The sequence below is a fragment of the Leptosomus discolor genome, chromosome 2 (genome assembly GCF_034619465.1).
Source record: "Leptosomus discolor isolate bLepDis1 chromosome 2, bLepDis1.hap2, whole genome shotgun sequence".
Lineage (NCBI taxonomy): Eukaryota > Metazoa > Chordata > Aves > Leptosomiformes > Leptosomidae > Leptosomus > Leptosomus discolor.
Window position 1 is genome coordinate 98,426,053 of NC_141392.1, and position 19,622 is coordinate 98,445,674.

Consider the following 19,622-nt stretch of genomic DNA (forward strand, 5'->3'; position numbering starts at 1 on the left):
TACACTAATAGTTAAAATCCCTGATTATCCACGTATATATGCATCCACATCCATTGTGAATTTAATACACTTAAATGTATTAAGAAGTTTGGTTATTTTACTTTTACTAATATTTCACTTGTCTTATGCAATCTTATTTCTCATTCTGATTAAATTTTAGCAATTCTGCATGCCCAGTTTTTAGGTTAAAGGAGCTTGCATTTTTTTAAAGATATGCATATTTTTCTCAGAGGATTTCTTATGGGAAGAAGAAAGAAGATACCAAAGTCACAGTGGCTTTTCAGTTGTCTAACATTCTGGATCAGATACACCTGGGTGTCTTAAGAATATGTTCATAATGGTTTTGCAGACTAACCGTTAAAATATGATGGCATGAGTCCTATTTTAACTTGAAGGGCAAACTAACTTGAAGAACAAAGTTGCAAGTTTTGTCTGGTCAGATGGGCTGCTACAGACATTTTTCAAGCTTGCTGCTCACAGGAGACTTGAAAATATGGTTTTTAATGGCAAAGACATCTAATCTTATTTGTCAGAACACAGCTGCGTGTCTTCTTAGTGAGAAGTTAAACTGGAGGTAATATCTCATGCAAATTGACAGCCATGTGTTTTGGGGGGTCACTTGCACTTTATGAAGTAGTTAGGACTCCAAAGTACTCCTGAAAGCTTCAAAAGAAATGCCCTACCTAAGTAATATAAATGGTTATATATAAATAAATCTTTAGGCAAAAGTTCTGTGTAGTTTGCATTGGGATGAAACTGCATGTTACAAATTTTTGTCACTTGCTTTTTGGGAATCTTCCCTACCTAGAGGGATTTAAATGTGCAAATGACAGCCACAGTTTTAGAAGTGTTTAAAGCAACTGCTGTCATTAGTTGTGCATTATTCAACAAGAAGCATGTCACTGTTATTTAGCAAATAAGAATGCAAAAAATAATGCATGCAAACTATTACAGCAACAATAGCTTATTGATTCCAATCTAATCTATGAGCTAAGGACATTAAAATATAAAAAATTTAGTGGAAAAATCTGTTAATACTTCTTCAAAGATAAACAGGAATTCAATTTTCTTCTTCAGGAACTAGAAAATTAATGCCTGATTCTGAACAACAATGGTGAGAAGGGGACCTTGACGAAGAGATCACAAACAAAAGAGCCACCAATGAGAAAAATCTCAGTGCGCTTATCTTTCTGGTCAAGAAACAGGAAAGAAGGTCTCTCAAACAGTTAGCAACAACCCAAGGAAACTCAGGTTGGGCCAGGTCCTCGGTTACAACGACCCCATCCAACGCTAAAGGCTCGGGGATGAGTGGTTGGAAAGCTGCCGGGCAGAAAAGGACCTGGGGGTGCTGATCGACGGCCGGCTGAACACGAGCCAGCAGTGTGCCCAGTTGGCCAAGAAGGCCAAGAGCATCCTGGCCTGCATCAGAAACAGCGTGGCCAGCAGGAGTAGGGAGGTGATCGTGCCCCTGTACTGCTAAGGCTGCACCTCAAATACTGTGTGCAGTTTTGGGCCCCTCACAAGAAAGACATTGAGGTGCTGAAGCGTGTCCAGAGTACGGCAACGAAGCTGGTGAAGGGTCTGGAGAACAGGTCTTATGAGGAGCAGCTGAGGGAACTGGGGTTGTTTAGTCTGGAAAAGAGGAGGCTAAGAGGAGACCTTATTCCTCTCTACAGCTACCTGAAAGGAGGTTGTAGTGAGGTGGGGGTTCGTCTCTTCTCACAAGTAACTAATGCCAGGACAAGAGGTAAAGGCCTCAGGTTGCACCAGGGGAGATTTAGATTGGATATTAGGAAAAATTTCTTTACTGAAAGAGTGGTCAAATATTGGAACAGGTTGCCCAGGGAAGTGGTGGAGTCACCATCCCTAGAGGTGTTGAAAAAACATGTAGATATGGCACTTCAGGACATGGTTTAGTGGCCATGGTGGTGCCAGGTTGATGGTCGGACTTGATCGTAGATGTCTTTTCCAACCTAAATGATTCTATGTGCCCTTCACTAGGGACTGAACTATAAAAGGTAAAAAAACCAAAACAAACACAGAACATTTTGTTAAAGAAATAGCGTTTAGTTCTCTTGAGACAAGACAACTGACAATCCTTCTAGTTTTGGGGGGGGATGGTATTTTTGGGGCAGTGTTTTTTGTTTTTATTTTTAGAAAATATAGAATGTCATAATAAATAAAGCATATCTCATCCAATTTTCCCTGGAAGGTTGACTAATTAAAAATTATATGAATGTAAATCTAAGTAAGGCTGATAACCAAGTATATCTTACTAGTACTCTTAACAGGATTTTGTCTATTGAAAGTGACATTATAATTCCACGGATGATAGAAATAGCAACGTATCTCATTGCTATGAGCATCTTCTCCCTTGATAAAAGACTTTTTTATCCAATTAAACAGTATTTTGGTATCTAGGAAGAAAAGTGTGTGCTTCAGTGCTTAAGAGAAGTATTGACTTGGGATACCTCTCTATCCATCAGATCAGATTTTAGCACACAAGAAACAGACAAGCTATTAGCTTATTAAACTAGTGTAGCCTATTAATATCAAAATTGTGGTTCTCTGCAAAGGTGGTGTCAACCATGTAGTATTACAGCTGCGAATGGGATATCTGAATTCAGCAAGACATTATGGGGTCTGAAAAGGCATCATAACAAAAAGCTTCTGCATTCCTTCGATCTGGAAACAAACAATAACCATGAACTAGAAAGACAGAAAAAGAAGGCCAGTCATACCTACTAAAACATTAACTGATGTTTTCCACTTCACACTTCTAATCCGTAGTAAAACATCCGGTCCCTTGCAGTTACTTTCCATTAGAGACTTGATTTATCTTTTCCATTGTTTTTGTTTTGATGCAGACATTCATGTATTTGATCCAGTTCTGATGTGTTTTATCACTTGAATGATTCTTTTGAGTTTTCCTTTAGGATTATAAACTTCTTTTTCATCTGCTGCTACTCTACATCCATTCCTGAGGAACACAGCTGCCGAATACAAGAGCTGGGAAAATATAAGGTTCTAGCTGCAGTTAACACAGAGTTAAGCATTTGTACTGAACATTACGGACACGTCTTTCTGTTCTGTTTTCTAATAGAAGAAATTAAAAGACTGTGAGAATATTGACTAGATCATCAGACAAACGCAATAGAGTAAAAAAAGGCAGAATATAATAGAGATTAGGACAGAGTGATGATGGCTACTCAAGACCCACAGACCCAGTTTTACAATATGCCACAGAATATTTATTTCCTCTGGCCTGTTATTCCACTGAGCAGGAAAGAATAAAGCTTGCACCCATTGCCTGTTGAAGCTGAGGATTAATATTTGGCTGATATGGTGTTGAATGTATTGATCTGCAGGTAACATATTTCATGAACAATCCTTGAAATCTTTTATAGGACACTTTAGAATTTTGTTCCAAACCAGAAAGAAGCCTACGTCATATACCATTCAGGCATGAGCTCTCAGTCAGTGAGTGGTGAGATAATTAAAACAGTTAAAATTATTTTTTTTTCAGGATTTTGCCTGATCATTTTTCTCATCAGACCAAAATGGACCATATCAAGAAAAACATATTCAGGATTAATGATTTTTTTCATACTCACAACCATCAGAAAGGCCTTGAAGTGCCAGCTGTAAGCAAATGTAAAAAAAGATTTCCAGCATCAAAACAGTCTGAACTGTAGTAAAATGCAAATACTTAATAAAACCAGGAACCAATATGCCATACATGTCACATCTTAAAAGATCTACAGTTGCTCGAAGACAGACATGTTCAGACCGTCACACAGTGGCTTAGGGAGTTTCCACCCTTAGTGGAAAAAAACCAAAATGAAGACAAGATTTTTGGGTGTCCCTCTTCCACTGCTACATATTACAATAAAACTGAATCCACCAAGTTCTTCTGCCTATGGGGGTTTTGGTGATCATTATGTGACACAGAAAAAAAAAACCATCAATCTTTTTGTTAACATTTCTATGATTTTCTAAACTAAATACTTAAACTCAGTAATACTCAGGAGCCTAAATACAGGAATTCTGTACAATTTTGGACACCTTAGCATACTTATATGAAATATCTGCATGGGTTTGACAGATAAGAAAAAAAACTTAAAAGAAACCTCTACACTTCTGGACTCGCAACTGAAAGCCAGATAGGAGAACCCGGGGGCCTAAAATGTCACTAGATGTATTTTTTCTACATGACAGAAATCTATGACATTTTGTCTGAGATGCTTACTTTCCTGATTCATCTGGAATGTAAAAACCGAACTTCAAAAAATGAGGTGAGTGTCTAAGTAGTCATGTTGCATTTCTGTATGACCTAGGGCAAGATATTCATATTAACAAGAGTTAATTATGACAGCTGCAAATCTTAGAATATCTCACAGACTATTTCCATCGAGTTAAGTACCCAAGTTAATAAACTGAGCTCTTGATTTTATGTAGACTCAAGTACGTACTCAACCTCATACAACTTTGTGAAATGTGCGGAATGATGCACATAATTTACTTGCAGAAATACTGCCAGGACAAGGTCCAAGGTCTTAATCTCACTTTCTTAAAGCTTCATTCCTTTCTTTTTTCTTTTAATAATTTGAGACGCTTAGAACGAGAGCTTTACTTAGCTCAAATGAAAGTGTCATATTTTATGCAACTGAGTCAAAGAATCACAACGTATCTCTCAAAACACTGGTTGAATGGACCCTACGAATGCATGCCATTTTGAGGCAAGCCAGAGCTATATTCCGAGTAAGTTTACAACGTTGTGCAGGACACGTCATTCCCCGAGCGCAGGTTCGCTCAAGGCGCTGGGAGCAGCTCTGCGGCCGAGGCCTCACACCGCGGGTACGCGCAGGCCTGCGCGGCAGCGGGCGCCTTCCTGCTCCAGCCGCAGGAGGGCGTTCGGGCACCCCTCGGGTCCCGCGGACACTGCGGCCCCGCGCGATTTAAAAAGAAACGTACAGCTTCATCACTGACGAACGTCACCTCTGGAATGTAAAGGGTAATTTACGGAGCTTTGCAAATCTGCATGTCGAATTCCTTAGCACACGGTAAAGCCCTGCGGTGGTTTGGGCCCAGCCGGGAGCAGGGCCCCACGCGGCCGCTCGCTCACCCCTCCCCCCACGGCGGGGGGGGAGGAGACCCGGGAGAAAAGGGCCCGAACCCCCGCGGGCGGAGGTGAGGGCTGTGTAACGGAACGGCACGGAGAGAGGAGAAGCAGCGGTAACAGCACCGCCGCTAATGAAGTAACAGGTACAGCGACAGGCACCGAGCGCAACGGCTCACCGCCCGCCGCCCCGCGCGCCTTCCCGCCTTTCCTCCTTATCTACGGAGCATGACGCCAGCATGGTACCGAACACCTCTTGGCTGCTTCGGTTTGGCTGTCCCGGCTATGCCCGCTCCCAGCTTTTGGTGAAAATTAACCCTATCCTAGCCAAACCCAGGACGGGCATTTGCTAAAATTATTTCAGACAGCAAATACCTCCTGTGTCACGAAGCTAACTGTGGGGCTGAAGTCGTTTATTGAACACCCGCCTTTAAAAATGCCGCAAGATCATCCTTCCTTTTATCATTTTAGTATCCAGCCCTTCCACCTTTGGATTGGCAAGACATGATATGCTTTGTCCTATACAAAAGAGAAGATATCTTTTCAAGGATGCAACCTGCAGGAATATTCAGCCTCTTCTACAACTTGCCCTTTACATGTTTCTTTTTCAAAGAAACTCACTTTTCCCACCTGTGCAAGAGGGTATGTATAGAACTCAAGCATGAAACTAGAGCCATCAAATGTAGTTCAACTTATGATACAGTGGTTCTCCGCTTTCATAGAAACCTAGCAAAGATTAGAATTTCAAAGCTCCTAAGTAACTTAGAAAACTAAGGCAAATGACTTTCAAAAAAAGGTAGGGCATTGGGAACAGAGTATATATATATATATATAGTAGACAGAAGAAGATTAAGTTTTTTCTACACCATATGATCTCTCAAGGTCCCTTCCAACCTGGGCTGTTCTATATGTGCCTACATAGACAGATATATACTTATATGTACATATAAAAATCTTCCAATATACACTAATATAAATATATATAAAAGCAACTCAATTGATATTTTATAGTTACTATGTCTTGATTGTACGATTGGACAATAATACTCATGTTTTCCTTTTATAATTCCTAATAGGACAGCTAGTAAATATTCCTACCTCATTAACATTCTGGACACTTTGTGTACTTGGTTTTCAGTCCCTTTAGAAAATTATATTTAGCTTCCTAGGTTACTAAGGAGCTTCTGGGTTTTTTTTTAAGCAAAGACGGAGATAAAGTCCAACTGATCAATATGACCTGAGAACTGGGATCACTATATTCACTTTGTTTTCCCACTAGCCCTTCAGCTCAGAGCTTGTAAAAAAACTCTTCCTGATGTTGTCATGTTCCCATGCTAGTGAATCTATAAAAGCAGTAATGCATTTTTATTTGGAAATTAGTAAGGCCGCTGGAGACAAGCTTCTCACATGCAGAGTAGGAAGGAATGGAGGGAAGATACTATTTACTAGCTTAAGACTGAAATTCCCCAAAACCTCATACCTTCACTAGGAACATTACTGCTCTGCTCAGTCCTTCCCTGATTCCTCCTCAGTGCTCAGCTCCTTCCCTCATTGCCTCTGCTTAGTACCTGTGGGATAGCAGTAACCTTGTCTGTGAAAAAAAAGATTGGGAGAAATACATAAATATGATGAAGGGGTTTTATTTGTAAAAGTATTTTGTAGCCAGTAGTTAGAATGACATAAAAGGAGCCTCTTCCCCCTTCTTGTTGTAGCTACTCCTGTTCAATGATCAAATACTTATGATTTAATGCCATAATTGTGTGAGTAATGTACAATCATTACAAGTAGGGACTGTACTATAGGATGTCTCTCTTATTCGTAGGAATTGCACGCATGCCTTTAGCCCTTAGAAGAATATATCTTCACTGTACCTCTGTGGAATTTCAGCAGGTAGTAGCCGTCGTGACAAGAGTAAAGCTGGCAGAGATGCTCTTCCACAGGCTTTTCTGACTTGCTTTGGTGGGACTTTGATAACGTTAATGAGACTGACATCAGCCAGAGCAACAATATTCTGCAAGCATTAGATCAACACATGATTGAGTGCACGGAATCTCATTTCCCCTTTGAACTTTTCAAGAGGAACAAAATTATGTCATGGTCTCCAGATGATCACCAGTTTAAGATTAGAAATGACAACCTTAGACTTCTGGGAATGTATTTTTTTTTAATCACAATTAGTCTGCTAAGATCAGTAAGCATTTCTATTCTTTTTCTAAAAACCTCATCAGCAAGAATCATGCAACCATTATGAGTGAACCCGATGCATTTGCCCAATGTCCTCTTGCAGAACATTCAAAATGAAAACAACAAATACGTGCCTGGCTGCTGAAGGCTGTGGAGTGGGCCTCAGACATGGTGAGACTGAGGCAGGCAGACTGAGGCATCGGGAAAAAGGACATGGGCTTTGGCTGAAATTACCGCAGGACTCCTCAGAGTTTATACCAGATCAAACTAAAAGGTGCTCATGCTGCTATATGGAAAGGCACATGCTCAGGGGTCTTACCTGTGTCCTTCAGTCCCATCTACATATTAGATTTTCCCCTCCACTGGCTCTGCCGAAGAGGATCTTTGTCATTGTGAGCGCTCAGCTGAAGTGCACTTTCCAGCCTGCAGAGAACAGCTCTTACTGGGAACACTGTGGGAGCAAAGGGTAAGAATTGCAGAACTCCCTGTGTACACCAGGTTTCTGTGGAGATAGTGCTGGCCTCTTGCCGGGACTTCCTTTGCCACTAAAGAAATGCTATGAAATCTTCCCATTATTTTGACTTCATCCATGTTAAGATAAAACTAACCATGCCCTAGAGGTGCCTATTTCTCTCTCTCACTGGGAAACTAGAGTAACTAGCACAGAGTCAGATACCTGACTGTTAGATGTGTAATGTTAGGTGAGATGAACACCATCATTAACAACACCAAAAAACTGAAGATCACAGTCTAACTGTGAGGAGATAATGGCTTTTGCTACATAGACAAGCAATATCAGAAGCATTTTACTTTGTAAATGTTAATGGCTGACAAAAAACTTGAGTGATTTATGTTCAGCACCCTGTTCCTTACTTCAGATCTTACTTCACAGATCTCTTCCTGTCATCTCTGTGAAGCTTTTAATTGTAGCATGATTAAAAGCCCTTCAGTGAATGCTGGTATTCACTCTTCTCCTCTTTCAAATGTTATGCCTACCTACCTTATTTTTCTAGAGTTATGGAACTCTGCAACTCCGTACCCTGCAAGTGATTAAACATGGGAGACTATAGTTATCAGAACAGTCTTTAACTTTTGCAGAAATACTTAATTAATGGCTCCAAGGTCTGGATATTTCAAACACGGCATTTTTTATATCTTCTGTCACCTTTCTTGTTTTAAACACTGTGCCTGGTAACTATCATAATATAGCTTCACTCTAACCTCATATTAACATTATTTTAACTGTTTTCTATGGTCTTCTACAAAAAATATGAATGATATAAATGAAGTCCAGGTGTGCTATCAAAAAAATATTAGTGTTTTACTTCACTATCCAACACCTTTACTGGGATTCCTTCATCTTTCCTCATTACTTGACAGAGAGGAACAAAACCTTAGAGTCAAAAAAGAAGGGAAAGAGAAGACCAGTGTTATCTCTGTTTCACTGACACAGAAATTGGTCACTGACAATAAGAACAGAGACTGTCATGTTAAAATATCATCTTTTCAATTTGAGTTATATTTTATATCTATGTATGTGTGCATATATTTTTAAAACACTACTTATCCACAAGTATTTCTTGTTTGAGATGCTGTATGTGCACACAATTTATCTGAGCTAGACAATATTGATGCTATGAGGGATAAGTATTGCATACAGTGAGAAAACACACTAAAACCAGAAACGAAAACGTGAATATGTTTTCTAACTCCCCATGCATTAATGTTTCCTGTCTTTTTCCATTTGAACATCCTCTAAAAATCTACAGAAAATCCTCGTCTTCTGACAATAAACTTCTTTTTGTTAGTTACTCTTTATATACACACATAGAGTAACAATCCTTGAGCCCTTGGACTAAATCTATATCGATACATAAAATGATCCAAGGACTGTCTGTTGGCCTGAAGCCAGCTGCCGTCCATAAGCAAAATACTCTCACCCTCCTTCCATAAAGGGTGGCTGCCTTCTGGCTGCCTACTGGGGAAGGTCCCTGATGGGGGGACCTCAAACCATGCCTAAGACTCTATTAACAATTTAAGAGTGTGAGCAAGTATACACTAATATGTACTCCTGGGCCCTGGTGCTGTTTAATTTACGGATAATCTATAACCTTAGGATCCAGAAACTACAACTTGAAAACCACTGCTTTGGATGACTGTGTTTCTAAAAGCCCAAGACAGGGAAACATGCTGCTTGAAAAGCATGTGCACAACCTGCACAATTCACAGGTTTTAGAATCAACGTTCACTGCCTCCTGACTCTGAAAGTCAGAAATCAAACTCTGATAGTGACAGACAGCACACCTGTGGTTATACTACCAGTGCAAAGGGAAAGAATTGGAAGGAGCCAAAGGTGTATGAAACATAAAGGCTAGAATTAATGTGGACACCTGCCATATCTGCTGATTTTTCAGGCCAGCTCGTTATTTTTAGTAATTTATTTGTTCTTGCAACACTTTAAGTAGGTGAAAAACTGTATGTGCCTTTATGCTAGCCTAATGGGCTGGAACATCACTCCATTTCCTCTTCCCCGAGAAACAAAAAATGCTTCCCAAAAAGCCTAACTTTTTTTTTTAAAAACCTTCTGAATTATTTTTTATAAAGCATTTTTGACAATCGGTGTAAAGGGTGTGAAAGCACAGGGTATGACTCTGTGAGACTCTAGAGCAGGGTTTGGAGGAGATCTGATGAAGTTGTCCCTACTGCTGATGGCATTGAACATCCCACAACAGTCTGCATAAAATGGAGGACTGCTTTTGCACCAGTAGCCTCAGTCTCCCTGGCACTGTGAAGCATGAAGGGTTATCAAGAGGTTTTCCTAAACACTGCTTTAGATAGTAACAGAATGAATCCACAGTGCAGATGTGCAGTAAGTTGTTACATCCCCCGGTACTTGGCATTGGTGAGGCCACACCTTGAGAACTGTGTGCAGTTTTGGGCACCTCAAGACAAGAAAGACATTGAGGTGCTGGAGAGAGCGCAGAGAAGGGCAGCAAAGGTGGTGAAAGGCCTAGAGCATAAGTCTTATGAAGAGCGGCTGAGGGAACTGGGCCTTTTTAGTCTTAAGAAAGGGAGGCTGAGGGGAGACTTTACTGCTCTCTACAACTGCCTGAGAGGACACTGTAGAGAGGTAGGTGCAGGTCTTTTCTCCCAGATAATTAATGATAGAACAAGAGGGACATGGACTCAAGCTGCACCAGGGCAGGTTTAGGCTAGACATTAGGAAAAATTATTTTACTGAAAGGGTTGTCAGGTGTTGGAATAGGCTGCCCAGGGAGGTGCTTTGGTCACTGCTTAAAGGTCGTTTAGATGTGGTGCTTGGAGATATGATTTAAGGGTGTACTTGGTAGAGTAGGGTTGATGGTTGGACTTGATGATCTCAAAGGTCTTTTCCAACCTGAATGATTCAATGATTCTATGATTCTATACTGACACAGGTACACATATGGTGTTCTACAAAAAAAAAAAAAAAGAAAACCGTATTCTCTTCACCCTAATCCATGCACATAGAAAAGTTTTTTCTCTGCTTCTTTTCTTTGGTGGGGGCTAGTAACAAGCCCAGCAGAGTTATATTAAGCTGTAAGCTAAGGAGCAGCTCTCTTTACTTCTCTGCTTAAAGATCTTGAATGTCTCACTCCAAGATTCAGCAGCCCCTCAACTTTATGATACAGTACACTAGAAAACTGGAATCTCTTGTCCTCTGTCTAAAATTAAAGTAAATACACTTTTCACCCTAATTCCCACATTTCAGGTTTATTCATATTTCGTATTAAAGTCCACATTTCTTCCCTCTGAAAACAATTTGTTGAAATAGCAGCCTGGGTGATTCAAAGGAAAGAAGCACAAAAAGTCACAGTTTTTTCTTCCTTGCTCATGTTTGTACTAGTGGGAATGAACTCAAGAGACGCATGTGCCTTTATCTTGTTTATTAAAGAAAATCATTTCATTATACAATGCGCATTTTCTCTCCTGTGTTTTTGAATGTTGCCTCTGTGCTTTGTTATCCTCCAAGGTGAAAGTATCTATGATACTTAAAATACTAAGCCAGCCTTCTTGCTTGTGCATGTAGGAACAACTTCAGTAATATCAAAAGATTTTCACTGGTAATTAATTTCACCTACTGATGACATATTATGTAAATAATTCATATTAGTGTGCAATACCAGAGTAATTTTAAAAGGTTTAAAGATTAAAGCGTAGGAAGAAAAGGAACCAGCTAAGTCCATGAGAGACTAGCAGTAGTAGAGAAGACAAGGTGAAAGAAAAGCAGGAGAAGAAATACAGGAAAAAGAAGTATCATAGAATCATTTTGATTGGAAAAGACCTTTAAGATCATCGAGTCCAACCATTAACCTAATGCTGCCAAGTCCACCGCTAAACCATGTCCCCAAGCACCACATCTATACGTCTTTTGAACACCTCCAGGGATGGTGACTCCACCACCTCCCTGGGCAGCCTGTTCCAATGCCTAACCCCTCTTTCAGTAAAGAAATTTTTCCTAATATCCAATCTAAATCTCCCCTGGTGCAGCTTGAGGCTGTTACCTCTTGTCTTGACATTAGTTACTTGGGAGAAGAGACCAACCCTGGCCTCACTACATCTTCCTTTTAGGTAGTTGTAGAGAGCAATAAGGTCTCCTCTCAGCCTTCTCTTCACTAGACTAAACAATCCCAGTTCCTTCAGCCGCTCCTCATAAGACATGTTTTCTAGACCCCTCACCAGCTTCGTTGCCCTTCTCTGGACCTGCCCCAGGACCTCAACGTCTTTCCTATACTGTGGCACCCAAAACTGGACACAGTACTCAAGGCGTGGTCTCAAACTCTGATAGTGACGGACAGCACACCTGTGATTATACTACCAGTGCAAAGGAAAAGAATTGGAAGGAGCTGAAGTAGTATACATATAAGGGAAATTGGTGTGAGGAAGATGTGAACAGAAAATTGCAAATTAGAATTAGTGAGATAGAAACTAGTAAAGTGAAAAGAAAGACATAGGTAAAAGAGAGATGTGGGATAGATTTTGAAACACATCACTGACAGATGAAACAAAAGACAGTCTCTCCGTCTGTCTCATGAAAGCAGCCATGGCAGACATCCCAGCCTAATGTTAATCAAGCAATCACCTTTGTCCAAACTATATTGGGAGCTAAGGTCAATACGCGGAACAATTTTACTGTGTCATAATAAATATGCATTGGAGCAGTACCTGTCTTTTCAAGTTGCCTGGCTCATCTGCCTCTGATCTAAGAAAGTGCAAGAGAGGCAGTGCAGCTCAGAAGAAAGAAGTCCAGCTATAACTTCAGTTCTACCACAATAAATATGAAAAATAAAAGTTTAGTGTGACCCTGGGGAAAGAAAAGGAAAAAGCTGTGATAACCTGTAGACTATAAGTATGGTGAATGACATTTTTCAAGAAATCTCCTACACTTTCTGCAATTTTTAGTCAAGAAATAAGGCGTAATTGTCCTCAATCTTCCTTCTCTCTTTGTCCCTAAGACAAATAAATGGTGACTATCTAAAAATGGGTGACAGTGATGTCTTGTCAAGTTTCCTAATTTTGGAAATACACTACAGAACAAAGTCTACTAGGAAAGTTGTTTTAATATTTCGTGCACTTCCAGAAATTAAAGATAAAATGAGGTTCAGAAACTAAGTCTCATCTTGAAACGGTTTTGCAACAAATTCAGTTACCTGGCCAATAATTATATATAACACTAGCTCATAATTTAGATTCATTTACACTTGGGTATTCATAATACATTTAAAAAAATGTGCAAGCACATAAAAACTTTTAAATTCTAACTTGTTCCCCTGGAAGGTGCCCCTTACTGTTTACACTGAAAGCTAAATCTGCCAAAAAAAACCACCGACAGCAAAAGAACTGAATTTCTTTGCCTACCCTATGCTGTCTCTACATTTCCAACAGCAATACTAAATAGGTTTCTATGTTCTATCCAAAAAAACACACCTGTAAGATTAAGGCTACGCTTTTGCATTGTTCCGGTAAATGTTCTTTCAGTATGTGTTCATGTAGCGCACTCTGTTTTAGCTGAGTGCAGGGATAAGCTCTTCTGCTGAACACAGTAGGGCTGAAAAGATAGTTTTTTATAGCAGATTTGAATGGATGTCCCTTCCTGGATTTATATGAAGCATCACAAAGTATAAACAACAAGCAGCCACAGAAGTCTTGAGCAAAAAGAGAAATAGGCTCTTCTGGCACAACCAAAGACACTTTGGTTATGCTGCAGGGGTGTGCTGTGGGGAAGTCCAAATTCATCTTCGTTTCTTGGCTGTCCAGATCATGGGCTGACCAGCACACCCTACAGCTCCCTCCTGGTCCTCATGCACCAGACCTCTTTCATTTGAAATCCAGGTACAGGGCAAAGGCTGTGGAGACTGATGGTGTGTGCTTGGGTTTCATTCTGAGGTGGAGGTGGGCTGCACTTGAAAATGTTCCTAGGTCTCAAATTTTAGATAGAGCCTAAATATGTGGTAACTCTAATGCTCCACAGCTTATGGCAAATCAAAACCAAAAATTTTCATTAAGAACACTGATAGGATGTGTTATTCTGAAAGGGAAGTTGGCCTTAGCCGTAGTATACAAAAAGCTAAAGTTACAGCTTGCAACATTTTGGTCTGTCTGATTCTCATTTAGATGAGTGCTCTTATACTCTTTTTTTCACTAGTGTAAGAGGAGTCTTAAAGCAGGAATTATCCCATGCTGAGACTTCCTTTCTACGTGAAGAATGTAAAGGGATGTCAGTGTAAATAAGCATAAGGTTTTATTCCACATGGAGACTATCAGATAATTAGCAGGCTATTGTTGGTGTCAGCATACAGTTACTGAATCATGTCTTACCCAGTTCCTTGAAAACAGATTCAGTTATGCCCAACTTTGCTAGGTCCATCATTCCTGCCTGCCACCACCTTGCCTTGTGCAATTCTAGTTTGTGAAACTTAGGACAGAGTAATTTCATTCTGTCTCATCGGAAGGCTCTGTCAGAGTTCATCACCACTGAGATACTTCTCTCCCACTTTCATCTCGATGTCACCACCTACATGAGACTGAGATTGTTTATTCTGACCGTATTTAACCAGGACAGGCCCAAAGGCTAGGCACAACAGCCTCCCCCATGCCATATGGCAATTTTACAGGGTATATCCTGAGTTCTAAAGACTAGCTTGTCAGCCTTTCTTACTAATGGCAATAAAGATTTATCTCAGTTTTGTGTTTGACAGCGGAATCAGAGACTGAGCAGCAGTGAGGGGGTGAATCTGCCCCAAGAAGCAATCTGAATACCCTGGACCACAGGGCAGGCAAGCTTCGTTTGCAGTCCAAGAAAGGCATGCTGTTACACAGCGTATGTATAGATTTCAGGCTGGGCCAAGTGTCCTGTCACAAGAAAGAAATGCAGAACTGGCTAAATACAAAGGTTTAAGAGACTTACATGTTAACTTGTCTGATTTTCCTGAATGGCACATCAAGCCCAGTATTTCTGTTTCAGCCAGCACATATATTTCAGAAAGACATCTAATCTTTATTTAAACACTTACCAAGCAGCTAGGTAACTTATTCTGTTGGTTAGTGATGATTCACTGTAAAAATGCATTTCATTTCTAGTCTCAATTGACCTATGCTCCATGTTCAGGCTCTAGGTCTCTAATGTCTTTGATAGATCAAACTTCCCTCCAGTGTTGGAAGTATCTGCATTTACAGACCGTGATCAGGTCGCTTCTTAACCTTCATTTCATTAAACTAAATTGATTGAGCTGGTTTAGTATCTCACTGTAAAGGCTTTTTTTCAGAACTTCCATCATTCTTGTAGCTCTTTTTTAAGCCTTTTCCAATATGTCAATGCTCTTTAAAATGAGTTCATAAAACAGAACAGAGTACAGATCTCCCTAATATCACAGAGAATCAAAAATACCTCTGTACTTCAATTTTTTATTCCTCTTTCTATTTATCTAAGAATTACATTTTCTTTCTCAGCCACTGCTTCACACCATGCATCCAGTAAAATCTCGTGCCCTACATTGATTTCTACTGCCTAGGAGATGATTTGGGTCAAAATCCATACTGAATATAACCACATTTCACCATTGCAGAACACTTCAAAATCTTCAGAACCCTACCTAAGTGTGTAACACTTTAAAATATGAACCTATTTTATAGATGACTGCCTGCACAAATACAAGGAATATTTACCATATGACTACACTGGTAATTTTTTAAAATGATAAATAGATTTAATATATTCAAAACTTGTGTAGGGAATATATTTTAAAAACGCCACTGGAAAAAAAAAAAAAAGACCAAAAATAATACTGCTTTTTTTCATTACAAAAGTATTATCTGACTTCTGTGTATCATATTCAGCCATCTTAATTACACAGCGGTATTGAACACTCAGTTAACTGACCTGTGGGTGACTTAATGAGTCAGATTTATATCATAGAATCATAGAATCATTCAGGTTGGAAAAGATCTTTGAGACCATCAAGTCCAACCATCAACCCTACTCTACTAAGTACACTCCTAAACCATATCTCCAAGCACCACATCTAAATGACCTTTAAGCACATTAAGGGATGGTGACTCAAGCACCTCCCTGGGCAGCCTAATCCAATGCCTGACAACCCCTTCAGTAAAATAACTTTTCCTAATATCAAGACTAAACCTGCCCTGGTGCAACTGGAGTCCATGTCCCTCTTGTTCTATCATTAATTACCTGTGAGAAGAGACCGGCACCTACCTCTCTACAATGTCCTCTCAGGTAGTTGTAGAGAGCATAACAATATTTAATTAAAATATGATTAATGACCATTGTCATGCTGTCGCAAAAATACAGAGATGGTCTCATAGTCCCAGTTCTTGAAATTTAACAACTTTCCTTTTTTTCTTTCCTTACTACACAATGTACAGTTTTCCTATAAGTATTCAGTGATCAGGCAAGACATTTCTTTATACCACCTGTAGCACCACTGGTGCTATCTTGACATTTGCCATCAGAAAATTATTGTAATTTTCCCTTTTTTCGTTTGATGCTTAGTTGGAGAGATCACTGGGTGCTGTATGGTGATGCATTAAGTTGTTGAGCTGGAGTACCGTCTGCCCTGATGCTTTGCCTGGCAAAGCTCTGGATCAGTCAGAGAGGACCTCTCCCCTTTGTGGACAAGAAGCTGTCAGTATCTTCACAATGTCAATGCTAAGGAGTCACACCTCAGGTAAGGAGTGTTGTGCAGGCACACCCAATCTAGCTCTAAATGAGTTAGTTCAAGAATTACAGTCAATACAGACACTGCACGTGCAAGTCTGGGAGGTGTCATTTGCCACAATGCTGCAGCAAGACCGCATTTGAGCTAACTTAAAGCTGCAACAGGCATCCTTAACGTGGTCTTCATTGTAGGCATATCCTAATGACTCATTTTATGTTTTGATCTGGGTAAGAGTCAAGCTTAGGCAGGAGCTGGAAGTTTCTAGCTGTGCTGTCTGAACAAATTACAATGGAAGAGACAGGCAAGAAGAATCAAATTGCAGCGTACTGCACTGCGATCACAGGATCCTAGAATTTCTTTTAAATGTAGTCTTTCATATATATTTATAGTATTTTTTTGCTCAGCTTGAGTCAATATTACTACCCCATGCTGAAAAACATAAAAATATGTTTGCTTTTCCATCATTGACATTCTCCACTTGAGTCTGAACACAATTCATTAAACTTCTCATTTTTCTGCTGATAGCTCTGGTACCAGGGGAAAATTTTTTTTTTTTTCATATCAATTCATGCTTTATTAGGTTATTTCACTTGTCTCTTATTTTTAAGTTTCTTTCACAAGGATAATTTACAGGCTTTTCCCTACTCTTTTGTGGGGGACAGAGTGATTTTCTTGTGTTCAGAAGCATAAGTAGACTGTGCTTCTGGATAAAGAAACATCAACCACACAAAAGGCACTACGTTGACAGATGATCTAAAAGTCACTAGTGTTAGGGCAACAAAAAAGCATTCTGTTTCAGATTATCAGCTGTGTGAGATAGCAATATATGTTTGAATGGCTGTAGCCATCAAGAGCATTAAAAATGTTTAGTACTGTTTTTGTTTTCTTAACATTTAGAGCAAGTTATAAGACATGGAGGTAGTGTCAGCGAGTGACAAGTAGCCAAGAGAATTCTAATTCTCTTTTTGCCACTGACTGGGGAGGTATACATGCTCCCAGTCGCAAGGTGGGTAATGATCATACAGCTCCACAGCCTCTTCAATCACAGTTTGACTCCATCTGCCCTTCACATCAATACACTTATGTGCTATTTTGCCACTTTCAAGGACAAAGCAGCACCACAGACTGTTGCAATATACGTTTATCACAGGCACGACACACCTCTCTGAGGAGGAAAAGAATCTTAAAGGCAAACTTTTGCTCCATGTGAAATTAAAAAAAAAAAATTGTATTATTTTATTTAATGAAAATAGCGTTTGTGATGCCAGATTTGAACTCATACATTCCCTGCTCCAGTTACATCAAGAACAAGAGCCCTATGGCAAGAAAACAGGGAGAGGGATTTGACATGCAGAGAATTATTGAAATGGCACTGCAGAACTATGGAGTTACAAATATTATATTCTTACTGTATCACACTGCCAGCTAGCATTACTGTTGAAAGATTTTTCTTTCACAAGATTTGCACGGGAAGGAATAGACCTGTATTGTAATAATCTCACATGAAGATGTTCAAAAAAGAGGACAATTTATTGTGGGCTACTTCAGATTCCTGTCCCTAGGATTCATTTTGTCAAGGGCACTTAAAGCTGCTGGTGAGCTCATTTTTAGCTTTCGTGTAAGACTAAATGAATCAGAGAGTTCCTGGAGATATGACTAGGTTTTGACGCCAAATCAACATTCCTTTGTTTTACATGGCAATGTTATAAAAGATGGCAAGGCTTGTCCAGGTCATAGGTGTCACAGAATTTGGCTAATTAAAGGTCGACTTGCTAGGAATTGTGAATGAACATGTTCTACCACACCAGCTTGACTTGTGTCTCAACGATATCATGACAATCTCTTTTCATGATAGATGCCCTCTGTGAGTAGTAAGTTTGTCTAGATATTAAAATCATTTTGACAGCTGTTGCATATATATAAACACAATATGTTTTTGAAGTAATGATGTACTTTGTGAGTATAAAATTATTCTTTCTAGAGAATTAAAATTAAAACAAGAATGTTCACTCCAGCTGTAGCAGATGTATCTTATTTAACCTCCAAACAAATACTGTATTACTGATTTGGCCTGAAAATCCACCTTATGAGTGGCTTGCTTCCCTAGCAATAATCCCATAACAACCGAGTCACATTTTGCAAAGCTTTACTGAAGAATGATGCCATATCCTTACAATAAGGGCCAAAATGTGATTCTTAACACAAAGGATTTAAAATTTGGTAGGTAGCATCTTAGCCCCTTTCTGCTAACCAGTGAGCCTGCTGAGGTAATTGCTGAGCAATACCTATTGCTGAGCAATAGGTAACCTCTGGCTGCTCATTATGCGTGGTGATATGATCCATAACCTCCAATGCACATCTGTGGTTAAAGCTGTAGCTGTGATACAATATATGTGTTTTCTCAGTAAAACGACCTCCCAGCACCTCAGATCTAATGCAGGCTGTTCAACCCTTACCTGCACAAATGGTAGTCCCTCTAGTACTTATTGATAATACCTTTTGCTGGTAGAGCTTCCAGAGGACTACGGCCTCTTCTCTGTTTGGTGGCTGCTGTTTTTCAAGGTAGCAAGCTAATACGTTAATGTTTTCTGTAAGTGTATTTGTGTCGAAATAATGTATTAGAAAAAGTAATGCGTTCACCACTTTTGATACAAAATACAACAAGAGTCATATACAGTACAATTAAAATTAACCAGTCTTTCTTTGTAGAATAACTTCAAATATTTACTACATTTTACAAAAAAGGCAGAGTAAGATGTAATGAAACAGGCTAGCTTGTTTGTGTGGATTTCGTGGAGAAGACCATGGAACAGTGGATTGTCTCCCTGCAGCCCATGGAGGACCCCGTGTTGGAGCAGGTGCTTACCTCCAGAGGGAACTGTGACTCATGGAGAGCCCATGCTGGAGAAGGGGACAAGTGTGAGAGAGAAGGCGCAGCAGAGGAACTGCTGGGTACTGACCGTATGTTCCCCTCAGACCCTGGCACTGCTCAGGAGTCAGAAGTGAAGGAGTGAAGCTGAGTCTGGGAAACGGGGAAGAAGAAGGTGTTGAAGTGTTGTTTTAATTTTTGTCTTTTTCTTTTTCCTCATGACGTAAGTCTATTT